Below are 12,330 nucleotides of genomic sequence, written 5' to 3'. Positions count from 1 at the left end.
CCAAGCAGGGGAAGTGAAATGGCCTCAACACTTCTCCCACCCTTTGGGATGACGCAGAAGGATGCCCAGGCTTCCAAGAGAGTTGCCACTGCTGCAAACCGTAGGAAGGAAAAACAAAGAAGCTGTGATCCTACTTCTGCTAATGGTAAGACATGCCGGACATTTTCTCCTCTCCCTGGGGAAATTCAATGAAATCCCACTTTCTCTGCCCATAAATAAGCTGGAGGAGTTTTAAAGACTGTTGCTCAAAGCTCTGTTTCAAATATTCCTGAAGACGCTTCTGTTGCCATTCCTCAAAATGAACACAAACTAAAGTCTGAAGCAAATATTTTCTTCTCGTTAACTTTTTTTTTTTTTGACACATTAGTACACCAGAACTGCAACATGAAGAGGGCATCTCCTCAGCTTAATCTCTGGCCCCATATCTGCATACATTTGGGAGGCAGATTCCCTGCAGTCACTTGCAAGGAACAGCCCTTGGAGAAGCAGCTGTGTCTTAGCCGGAAGGATTTGTGCATCGAAAAGCCAGGATGGTAAGCAGAATTGTAATAATAATAATAATAATAATAATAATAATAATAATAATAATATGCCACCCATCTGGATTGTCCCAGCCACTCTGAGTGCCTTTCAACAAATTATGGTTTTATGTGTTAGTGTATCCAACAGTTTCTTACAACTGGATCTTGTAAAATGCTGGAAAAGTTGCAGTGGAAAGGCAGATTTACACGGATCAGCAGCGAAAGGATAAGGTGCTTGAACGTTTCTCTGTCCTCTTTGACCTTTGGACCATCTACTGTCTGCCCTGCATTCATCCTGTGTCTGCAGACCTTTCATGGTTTCCTGATGGTTTCTTTGGAACTTTGCAGAGAATTGGTTTGGTTTTTTTTAATAAAAACTAGATTTTAGAAGTAGGCTTCTGAAAACCTTTACAAATCAAGTTAACTAGCATAACATTTCTGAGTGCAGAATTCATTTTTTCTTGGGAGGGGAGTCACAAACACATCCAACACAGATTCTGGGTATTTTGGAGTGGTAATTCTGTGCCATTTTAAAAAAATGCTCAGTCTCTCAGTATTAGCCTCAACACAAGTTTGCAGAGGCCCAGTTTTGGGGCCGGAGTGGGGACAGTTCAGAGACCTGGAGTGGCAGCAGTGACTGCCCAGAGGACTCCCAAGGAGAGGGGAGAAGAGGAGGCTGAGGAACCCTCCACAAGGGAGGGGTGAGGGGCTGCCGGCTCTGCAGGCAAGAGGTGACACAACTGGGCTCCTGAGCCCCACAGTAGTCTACAGAAAGAATGTAGTTGGTCAAGGGAGCCATGGACTCAAAAAGGTTGAAAACCTCTGCTCTAGCCAATGATCCCAAACTGTCTTTGACGCTGAAAAAAAGACACAACCACAGTATAGCTCAACTCTTGTTTCTTGGGTAGCTCATTGAGAGTGCCAGAATGAGGGTGGTGTAGGCGGTTCCCCCATCCAGGTATTAATCATAAAACCTATACTTCTACGGGTACCTACTCAAAGTTAAACCCTGGGTTATTGAGTCACCACAACTATGACATAATGCACTTGAGAGCATGCGCTGAATGGAAGGCGGGAGGCAGAAGGGTGCCAAATGAATCTTTGGGGCGCCAAATTTTGTCCTCGCTCAGGGCGCCATATTCCTAAAGTCTGCCCCTGCCACTGAGTGCAATGCCTTTTTGTGCATCTCAATGGAGCTGAAGTTCCTCCTCCTTCTGCTTGTTTTTCAGAAAGATCTCCTCAGCCTGACTGTCCTCTGTTTCAGCCTGGCTTCCTGCTGTGGATTCTGCTTCCAAGAAGTGCATAAAATAAGGGTTAGAAATGGTAAGGCTACAGTGGGTGACTACCCGTTCCGTTTGTTAGGGAGATTGCTGGCCAGTGGTCCTTAAGGGCCCATGTGGGGTGGTCAGTTTACTAAAGACAGTCCTCTATCTGGAGGGGGTCAGGGGCAGTTCTCTAGATGAAGAAGCCCTCTTTTGGAAGGAATGGCTGGTCCAAGATCAGTTCAAAGAAAAATTAGAGCAGGGGCCCTGAAGTTGCTCACCAACAATGAGCACCTAGGAAGCCAACCGGTTAGCCATACATATACATTGCACCTATACATATACAATAGCAGGTGCAAAGTTTGTGCAAATCTGTGCCCTCTGTTAGTAATGTCTTTCCTCTTTTTTGTGATCCATTAGTGGCCACTCATTGATATCTCTTTAGAGGAGCAAACTGTTAGATCAGGGGTCAGCAAACTTTTTCAGCCGTGGGCCGGTCCACCATACCTCAGACCATGTGGTGGGCCGGACTGTATTTTGAAAAAAAATATGAACGAATTCCTATGCCCCACAAATAACCCAGAGATTCATTTCAAATAAAAGGACACATTCTACTCATGTAAAAAGACGCTGGTTCCTGGACCATCCACGGGCCGGAGTGAGAAGGCAATTGGGCCGCATCCAGTCCCCGGACCTTAGGTTGCCTACCCCTGTGTTAGATGGTTTCCTGTTGATAAAGAGATGCCCTTGAATGTGCCAAGGTCAGAGGCAGTGTCCCTCTGAACAGCACTCCACGCCACCCAGTGCAGGCATGGGGGGGAGCGAGGGGTGAAGGACAAATGAAGCCCACCCAGCCCCCACCAGAGTGACACCAGCCCCAAGTGGCATGGCTGTTGCACCCCCCTCCCCAGCTCCGAACCTTGTGAGGCTCACACAAGGCTGGGATTGAAGGGCGCATGGTTGCCGCGTCCCCGCACCCCCTCCCTGAGCAGCCTTGCAAAGCTCGGATCGAGGGAGGGCGGCACAAGAAGGGCGCAACAGCCATGGCATGCTGGGGGGCCTGCATTGGGGCACCTGCTTCACACCCCTTCAGAAACCTGTGCCCAGGGCCATTGCCCCTCTGGCTCTTCAATCTGCAGAGTTCATTTTATTTATTTATTTAGAGAGAGAGCGCGTGCAAGTTTTTAGCATTTGTAGAAACTGAGATCAAAATGTTCGCAGATGTATTAATCATTTTATTGCTTGCTGGGGTCCTTTTGGAGAAAGGATGAGATAGAAACAAAATAAAAAATAAAATAAAATGATATGCAGGTGCTATTCTCATCATTTTTAAAAAAGTGAAAAGCTTACCTACTCCCACCTTTCAATTATTTATTTTATTTGGAGTATTTGCTTTGCTCTCATCTTTCTCTTGAAAAAAATCCTATGGACATCAGTAGGAGTTCCTATCTCCAAGTCTCTCTTTTCCCCCATAGATCACTTTATTTTGGTCGTTCCATTGCCTGCTGGTAGGTGGAGAGGCTTGGTGGAACCTTGACCAGTTAGGCAAGAGTGGGAGATGGATGAGGTCCCCCCTGCACAATTCTTTAAGGTGCCAGATATTATCCCCATGTCTCTTTGTGACTATGGCCTGGTTTAGATGCTCAGTGGCCCTGGCAGGATTGCCTGTGTCTGAGGCCACTGCCATTTGCACATGCGCACATCATCTTGGAAACACGGCTCTGTGAATGCACCTGCGTGTCTCAGCCCCACGGAGGCCTGAGGATTCTCCTCATGAGGCTCCATGCTCCCTCACATGGGGCAAACAAAGGAGCATGTGAGATATTTGTGCAACAGGCATCATTTTGAATACAGTTATCTTGTGTCTGGTTTCCCTGTTTGATGCTAACATGATAAAAAAGCAACAACAGCTCCATAAAGGAAGCAGCGGAAAGTTTCTTTCTTGTTTCCTTTTCAAACAAAGAAGCTTGTCTTATTTCTCTAGCAAGTGTCCTTCATGCATTCCATGACAGTATCTGTTTCACAGGTTAAGCCTGGGAATGTGGGAGCTATTATGTAGATTCCTGGTGACATAAGCCTTTTTTCATGAAACCCATTTCCCTTGCCTTAAAATTCCCTGGTGTCCAGGGGATTCCCGACACTGAGAGCATGTTATATATAAAAAATAGCTAGTAAGTGATTGCATCACATAGCAAGGAAGTGTATACGCTGTGTTTAGAACCCCACAACCTGATTCCCTTTTGCCTATCAGGTGTTTAGTGGGGTGCATCTGAAAGGGGGAAAAGGTTTGACCTTGTGCAAAGTGTGCAATTACCGTACATTTCCTGGGTAATTACATTTCCTGGGTTTCATTGATACTTGGAGGTTGATGCTATTGCCAAGGAGATTGGTGGGATTTCTTCTCCCCCACCCCAGGTGAACTCCTGCGTCCAAGTGAGTGTACGGATATATATGATGGGAGCCAGCATCCATTGGGAACTGCCTGGAATACAGCTGAGTGCATGCGATGTGAATGCAAGGAAGGAGGAATGGAATGCTGTGCCAGGTAGGCAAAAACCCTGAGTGGGATTGGATTTATTCACCCTTTTGAAAGTAGGGTATTAGGAGTAGAAGCAGCAGCCCCTCTCTCCCGCTGCACATAGGGTAGGGCCTTTAGAAGTGGGAGATCAACAGTAGGTGGCTCCAGAACCAGCTAGTTTTAGCTTTGCCTCCATGTTGCTTCCTGCTGAGTTTTGCTGAGACTAAGGAGGAGGAAGCTGCCAAGGCAGTGCCACCCCTGGACTGATTTGCAAGTAGGCAGGCAGGTTTGGTCAGACTGAGGTGGGTGGGTCAGGGCATTTGCCCTAATGGACCAGCCTCCACCAGGCAGGGCAAAGAGCAGTTGGAAGGAGAGCTTGTAGCCTCTGTAGGTGGGTGGAGATTTCTACCATCATTTGAGAGGGTAGCACATGCCCAGCTCTGACGATAATTCTGCGTATGGATCCAAATAGTTCCTTCCTTAGTATTCCTCAAAAAAGAAACAAGCCCTGATACCCTCAGCATCATAGTAAGCTGCCTTATACAGAGTCAGACCATTGGTCCATTTACAGTGCTCAGCACTGTCTGCCGTGACTGGCACTGGCTTTGCAGGGTTTCAGGCGGGGGCCCAGGTAGGCTGGCCCTCCCTGGAGAACCTCACAACCTCTTTTAGTGCTCAGCTCTGCTCCAGAAAGTACAAAGAGGGGTCTGAGCACAGTGCAGAGTCACTTTGCCTCACCATTGCAGGATAGTCCCTGGCCCTAAGCTAGTTGGGACTGTGTTGTTGACCACCAACACTATGAATTGGAACCAGAAACAAACCGGAAGCCAATGCAACTGATGTAAGACCAGTATAACATGGTCTTAAAAACATACACCAGAAAGCAAAGCAACTGTTGCCTTTTGTCCAAAGCTGCAGTTTCTGAACATTCTCCCAGGGCAGCTCCAGGGAAAGCATGTTGTAGTCATTGAGCCAGGAGATGATGAGGTGATACAGGAATGGATGCAGGTGGTACATCAGCTGCAGGTGGGCAAAATGCTCCTGGGCACACCAGCCACCCAGGCATGCAAAAGCATTGCCAAGTCCAGGAGCACTCCCCAAACTCTCTTGATAGACAGGGATGGGGAACTTTAAGACTGGGGGTCAGATGTGACCCTGCAGTTCTCTCTTTCTGGCCCTCAGGACCCTGGCAAGGCCATGGCTCATCCTGGTCATGTCCTGTGCTCCTTTCAAGTGATGTTGCCTCTCTGAAATGGGACTTTGTTGTCTGGAAAGAGAAAAGTTCTGGCTTCTGCCTGGCTGGAACATAGCCTGTGATACAAAAGAAAGAGCCCCATCCTTTGCTCTGCGCACTTTAGCCACCACTAACTTGTGCCCCTCCCCAAGTTGCCCATTGGGGAATGCAGCCCTCAACTTGAAAAGGATTCTTCACCCTGTTGTAAATCCTTATTAAGTATCTTTATGAAAAGGTGGTCCATAAATGATTTAAAAATAGAATTTTTCTTTTTCTTTTCAGATATGGTGGCATTCTAGATGTTGTAGGATGCAAAGCAGTGATTGATCCAGAAACGTGCCAGTATAAGTTATATAAGCTTGATGACCCCACAACGCTGTGTGCCTATTAATTTCCAGAGGGTCCTGGCAGTGTCCTCCCTGGGAGTTCACTCTCTTTTGAGGTGGCCTCTGGACAGACCCACTTTGGGGACTGTTTTAACCCTCACCTTCCATGTGTCTCACCTGCCGAACAGCGAAACAAGGGACCGGCTTGAATTTCATATTAACTTAATGCTTGCTAAATGCTAAAACAACAGCAGCAGATTCTCACTCCCAGTAGAGAACATAAGTGATCTTCAGTTGTGGGGATGGCTTTCAACCCAAGAGTCACATCCCCTCCCCACAGGGCCAGTGGGGGGGGGGGCAGAGGGACAAAGTTGGTGCAGCAATAGATGTGAACCTGACCTTTGTACCACAGGCTACATTCCAGTCCCACAAATCTAGGGTGTCTCCCCCATCTTCTCCACATATCTCTCCATCCAAACAATACAGTTCAGAATCACATTCTTGCAGATCAAAGCATTTGAGGAGGGGGCAGAGCAGGGCCAGAGAGGGTGTGGCCTGAGAAGGAGACAGGATTCGGGGAGATCCTGACATGGGATGGATAGCGAGGCCTCCAGGGTTGCCTGGATCCCCCAGGCCTGCAGACCCACCACTGCCACCTAAGGAACACTGACACCATTGGTTACCATATATATATATATATATATATATATATATATATATATATAATGATATTTATTAAAGTTTCAAAGAAAAGATTACATAGATAAAAAGAAAGGAAAAAGAAAAAAAAGAAAAAAGAAAAAATACAAATTACAGAAAAAAGATAAAAAAACACTTAAAAAACACATCGATCTTTCCATACCTTACATTTCATTTCCTTACTTCTCTGACTTCCTCACACCTCCCCTTTTTGTATTCCCGTTTACAAAATCCTTTCAGCAAATCCTTACCCTCTTTCATTTATCTTTACTCTGTATCTTAACCTATTATAACTATATATTTTCATCCATATAACTATCAATATTTACATATTCTTATTAACCTTATTACCAAAACCACTTATTTTCAGTCCAACATCATTTTAACAGTCATTAATTTTACAGTATTTCTGCACATAGTCTTTAAACTTCTTCCAATCTTCTTCCACCAACTCTTCTCCCTGGTCTCGGATTCTGCCAGTCATTTCCGCCATTTCCATATAGTCCATCACCTTCATCTGCCATTCTTCCAAAGTGGGTAAATCTTGTGTCTTCCAATACTTTGCAATAAGTATTCTTGCTGCTGTTGTAGCATACATAAAAAAGTTCTATCCTTCTTTGGCACCAATTGGCCGACTATACCCAAGAGGAAGGCCTCTGGTTTCTTCAGGAAGGTAAATTTAAATACCTTTTTCATTTCATTATAGATCATCTCCCAGAACGCCTTGATCTTTGGGCACGTCCACCAAAGGTGAAAGAATGTACCTTCAGATTCTTTACATTTCCAACATTTATTATCGGGCAAATGATAGATTTTTGCAAGCTTGACTGGTGTCATGTACCACCTATAAATCATTTTCATAATATTCTCTTTTAGGGCATTACATGCCGTAAATTTTATACCTGTGGTCCACAACTGTTCCTAGTCAGCAAACATAATGTTATGTCCAACGTCCTGTGCCCATTTAATCATGGCAGATTTAACCGTCTCGTCCTGAGTATTCCATTTTAACAGCAAGTTATACATTCTTGAAAGTATCTTTGTTTTAGGATCTAACAGTTCTGTTTCCAACTTTGATTTTTCCACCTGGAAGCCAATTTTTTTGTCTAAATTATAAGCCTCTCTTATTTGATAATAGTGAAGCCAATCTCGCACTTTATCTTTTAGTTTCTCAAAACTCTGCAGTTTCAATTTGTCTCCTTCCTGCTTCAAAATTTCCCAATATTTCGGCCATTTGGCCTCCATATTGAGCTTTTTCAGGGCCTTTGCCTCCATCGGTGACAACCACCTTGAGGTTTTGTTTTCAAGTAAGTCTTTATATCTTGTCCAGACATTAAACAATGCTTTCCTGACAATATGGTTTTTAAATGCTTTATGTGCTTTGACCTTGTCGTACCACAAGTATGCATGCCATCCAAAAACATTATTAAATCCTTCTAAATCCAAAATGTCTGTGTTCTCAAGAAGCAGCCAATCTTTCAACCAGCAGAAAGCTGCTGATTCATAATAAAGTTTAAAATCTGGCAGGGCAAATCCCCCTCTTTCTTTTGCATCAGTTAATATTTTAAATTTTATTCTGGGCTTCTTGCCCTGCCAGACAAATCTAGAAATATCTCTCTGCCACTTCTTGAAAAAATCCATTTTGTCTAGAATTTGTAATGATTGAAACAAAAACAGCATTCTCGGCAATACATTCATCTTTATAGCAGCAATTCGACCCAACAAGGAAAGCTTCAGATTTGACCATATTTCTAAATCCTTTTTCACATCCGACCAACATTTTTCATAATTGTCTTTGAATAAGTTCCCATTTTTAGCTGTCATATTAATCCCCAAGTATTTCACCTTCTTAACCACTGTTAAACCTGTCTCATTCTGAAACCTCTCTTTCTCAGTCATTGTTAAGTTTTTCTCAAGGACTTTAGTTTTTAATTTATTCAACTTAAATCCTGCCACATGACCAAATTCTTGGATCAGTTCTAATACTCTTTTAGTACTAGATTCTGGCTCCTGTAAAGTCAATACTAAGTCATCTGCAAAGGCTTTCAATTTATATTGTTTAGCTCCGACCTTTATACCCTTAATCAGATGGTCCCTTCTAATCATATTTAACAGAACCTCCAGGACCGAAATAAAAAGTAATGGGGAAATTGGGCAGCCTTGTCATGTCCCTTTCTCTATCTTGAATTCCTCTGTCACCACATTGTTAACTATTAGTTTAGCCTTTTGTTCTGAATAAATTGCACTTATACCATTTTCAAAACCTTGACCGACCCCCAACCCCTGAAGATTTTTCTTCATAAAGCTCCAAGAAATATTGTCAAAGGCTTTCTCGGCATCCACAAAGATTAAAACTGCTTTGGTATTAATGTCCTCTTGCAACTTCTCCAAAATGTTAATTATATTCCTCGTATTGTCAGACAAGTGTCTGCCTGGGAGAAAGCCAGCTTGGTCCTTATGTATCTCTTCCCCTAATACTTTTTTTAGCCTTTTAGCCAAAATGTCAGCAAATATTTTGTAATCCACATTGAACAGGGATATGGGTCGGTAGTTTTTAAGTTGTGTCTTTTCAGACTCAGTTTTCAGTACAAGTGTAATATATGCTTCTTTCCACGACTCTGGCGCTTTTTTCCCTCCAAAATTTCATTGCAAACCTCCTTTAGTGGTTGAATTATCCAGTCCTTCAAAGTTCTATAGTATTTTGAGGTTAAACCATCCGGCCCTGGAGATTTTCCCAACTGCATATTCTGAATGGCACCTTCTACCTCCTGTTCCGTAATTTTGTAATTCAACATTGTCTTATTTTCTTGAGAGATTTTTTTGCAATCCATTAGTTTTCAGAAACTGGTCTATATCAAACTCTTTCTGAGGCCCTTGTGTATATAACTGTTTAAAGTACCTCTGGAAACATTTTCTAATTTCCACTGGATTCTGAATGTTCTTTCCATCCACCTCCAAATTAGCAATAGTGTTTAGCTTTTGTCTTTTTTTCATCTGCCAAGCTAACAGTTTCCCACATTTATTAGCCAATTCAAAAGTCTTTTGTCTCATTTGTTTAATTTTCCATTCAATTTCCTGATTCATCATCTTCATATATTGCACTTGATGTAACTTTATTTCTCTCAGAATCTCTTGTGAATTTGGTTTCACTCTCAGTTTCTTCTTGCCCTCTTTTATTTTTTCCAATTTTTTTTTTCTTTTTTCTCATTTTGGGCTCTCTTCTTTAATGAATTCTGTTGAATCAGGAACCCCCTCATAACTGCTTTGCTTGCGTCCCAGATTACTCTTTTTTCAACGGTAGTGTTCAAGTTTATCTCAAAATAGTCTCTCAGGGTTTTTTGGGCCTTCTTGGTAACCTCTTCATCTCTAAACAAGGTGTCATTCATCCTCCATCTGAAGGAACTGGTTGGTGTTAGTTTCATCTCCATTTTCACGGCATTATGGTCGGAGCACGTCTTAGGGCAGATCTCTACTTTTCGAGTCTTAGGTGCCAGTCCTCTAGTTATCCAGATTTGGTCAATTCTTGTCCACGTCTTTTGGGCTTCAGAAAAGAAGGTTCCCTCTCTACCCAAGGGGTTCCTAATTCTCCAAATGTCAATCAAATGCATATTGTCAGTCAATTCAAAAAAAGTTTTTGGTAGTCTACCATCTTTAGTAACTACCTGTCTCTGCGACTTATCCATGTTTGTGGGTACCACACCATTCATATCTCCCATCAAAATAATGTTGCTGTCCATATAGTCCAGCAAGGTCTCATGCAACTTCTTATAGAATTCAGATTTCCCCTCATTCGGTGCATATACTCCTACTATCAAAAAATTTTCTCCACACACATTGGTTACCAGATATAAAAGATAAAAAGACTTTATCACAGAAGAACATCTTGGAAACATTTTCAACTACAGTAGTCTGACTAGGAAAAACTGGCAGGTACATGTTAGGACACCTACAGCAAGTTCCTTTGCATGTTTACTTTGAAGTAAGTCCCCTCTGTTCCTTGTGGTGGAAGTGAAGAGAGTTGGACTTGGTTTCACAGCTCTCTGTGCAGAAGAGCACATTCCTCTGTGGCCTACCCTCACGCCCGATGCCCTCCTGTTTCTTTGCTACCGGAACAAAACAACTTGATTTGTAATTCAAGGCAGCCTTCGCAACCTCCAATCTGTGTTGTAGTTAGCAATAAATATGGAGGAGGGGAAGTCAGATAAAAGCCAAACTTGCTCTGTTGTTTCAGCTGTAGCAGGAGAATGAAAGCAAATCCCCACCCTATAGTTAAAGCACATTCAATGCACACAGCTGCCCCCCCCCCGAATCCTGGGAACTGTAGTTCCCCCCCTCGCGGAGCTATACAGTAGGACATTGGAAAAGAAGCAAAGAAAATAAAGGGACTGTCTGGATGCTGTTATGTTTCTCATTTCTATAGTGAACGAATAAAAGCTAATCTTCACACTGCTCTCCATGGATATCTTTTCTTTAAAATGTTACTGTCATTTGATAGTTTCATCACTGCAGCTATTTTCCATGCTGTTTATTCCATGAGTAATCAAGAGTCACACCAAACATATTTTAATTCATTACATTTATCCATTAATCCATATCCTTGTCTTTCAAAATATCCAGATTGCATGCTTCAGGATGAAGAAGCAGTTAGAAATAGTGGCATATGAAGGGCAGAGCAATCCTCCCCTCCCCATCCTAATACCCAACCCAATGCTTTCAGGGGTTAGGATTCAGTGCAGCTGCTCCTCCCCTTCACTGGGATCCCCTGGGCTGTGCCAGCAGGGGAGGGGGCACCTTCAAAGAGGTGCCAATCTGCCAAAAGTGTGGAAGAGTGCATGCAACCCCTGGCAACAGCTGCTGCAAAATGGGGCAGGTCAGGTGATGGATCAACTGCATACAAGTTGTGTCCATTTCCTGGGCAGGAGACCAATCCAGACTGGATTAACCAAGGAACTGGTGCAGTGAAAAGGGAATAATATATATACACCTCCTTCTCTCTCTCTTTCTCTTTCTTTCTTTCTCTCTCTCCCTCTCTCCTTCTGCTGTAGATGTAGTTTAGCAGGGGGCAGCAAGGTTTATCTTGCCTGGGCCGGATTGGTCCCACAGAGATCCCTCCATGGGCTGGATTGTGTGTGTGAGCACGTGTGCCCGCGATTTTCAGCACTGTGGAAGTGAGTCCCTGCATCGCGCTGTGCCAGTTTAGCGCAGCGTGCAAGCAGGCGACTCAGTTCGGGGACGGCTCGGGGGCTGGTCAAACGACCTCTGTGGGCCGCTTCTGGTCCACAGGCCTTAGGTTGCTGACCCCTGTAGTGGAGAATCCTCCACTGCTTGCCTTCCTGGTTAGACAGGAAATGCATTGTTAATGCAAACGCATCTGCAGATGTTGTAGAGTTGTAGTGAACAAAACTGAGAGGCAGTGTTTAAAACTGGGATTAGGATCATGAAATACGATAATCTGTGTTGTTTTTGGTAGCCTTCCAAACGCTGCCCTGGGACAACTGGAATTCTACCCTGAGGAAAGTGTTGCCAAACAAAGTGAATTTGCACAACCCCCTTTCTAAAATCTGGCTTTTCAAGGAGGGGTGTTGGTGGCAGATCCTTGACTAGAACAGATGGACTGGGAGTCAGAGAGGACAGGGAATGTTTCTGAAGCCCATTTTGGCAAGACCAAATATAGTTGCATCATCACAACAATCTTTACAGCATTTCCATAGAGAACAGATTAAAGATTTGGATATCTGGCCTTACTGAAACACAAAAGCATTAGTTGACT

At 43.6% G+C, this 12,330-nt stretch overlaps 1 long non-coding RNA gene across 1 annotated transcript; it reads left to right on the top strand.

Annotated features, from left to right (window-relative positions):
* Positions 1 to 2: 2 nt before the first annotated feature.
* On the top strand, positions 3 to 6,552 carry LOC308483572. The gene is made up of 5 exons (XR_013989683.1): positions 3 to 145; positions 368 to 533; positions 1,751 to 1,844; positions 4,199 to 4,328; positions 5,818 to 6,552. It is a non-coding gene; the product is annotated as an uncharacterized lncRNA (long non-coding RNA).
* Positions 6,553 to 12,330: the final 5,778 nt, after the last annotated feature.

The sequence above is a fragment of the Podarcis pityusensis genome (genome assembly GCF_964106645.2).
Source record: "Podarcis pityusensis genome assembly, chromosome: 8".
Lineage (NCBI taxonomy): Eukaryota > Metazoa > Chordata > Lepidosauria > Squamata > Lacertidae > Podarcis > Podarcis pityusensis.
Note: the sequence above shows the minus strand (reverse complement) of the source record. Positions and strands in the feature narration are given on the sequence as shown.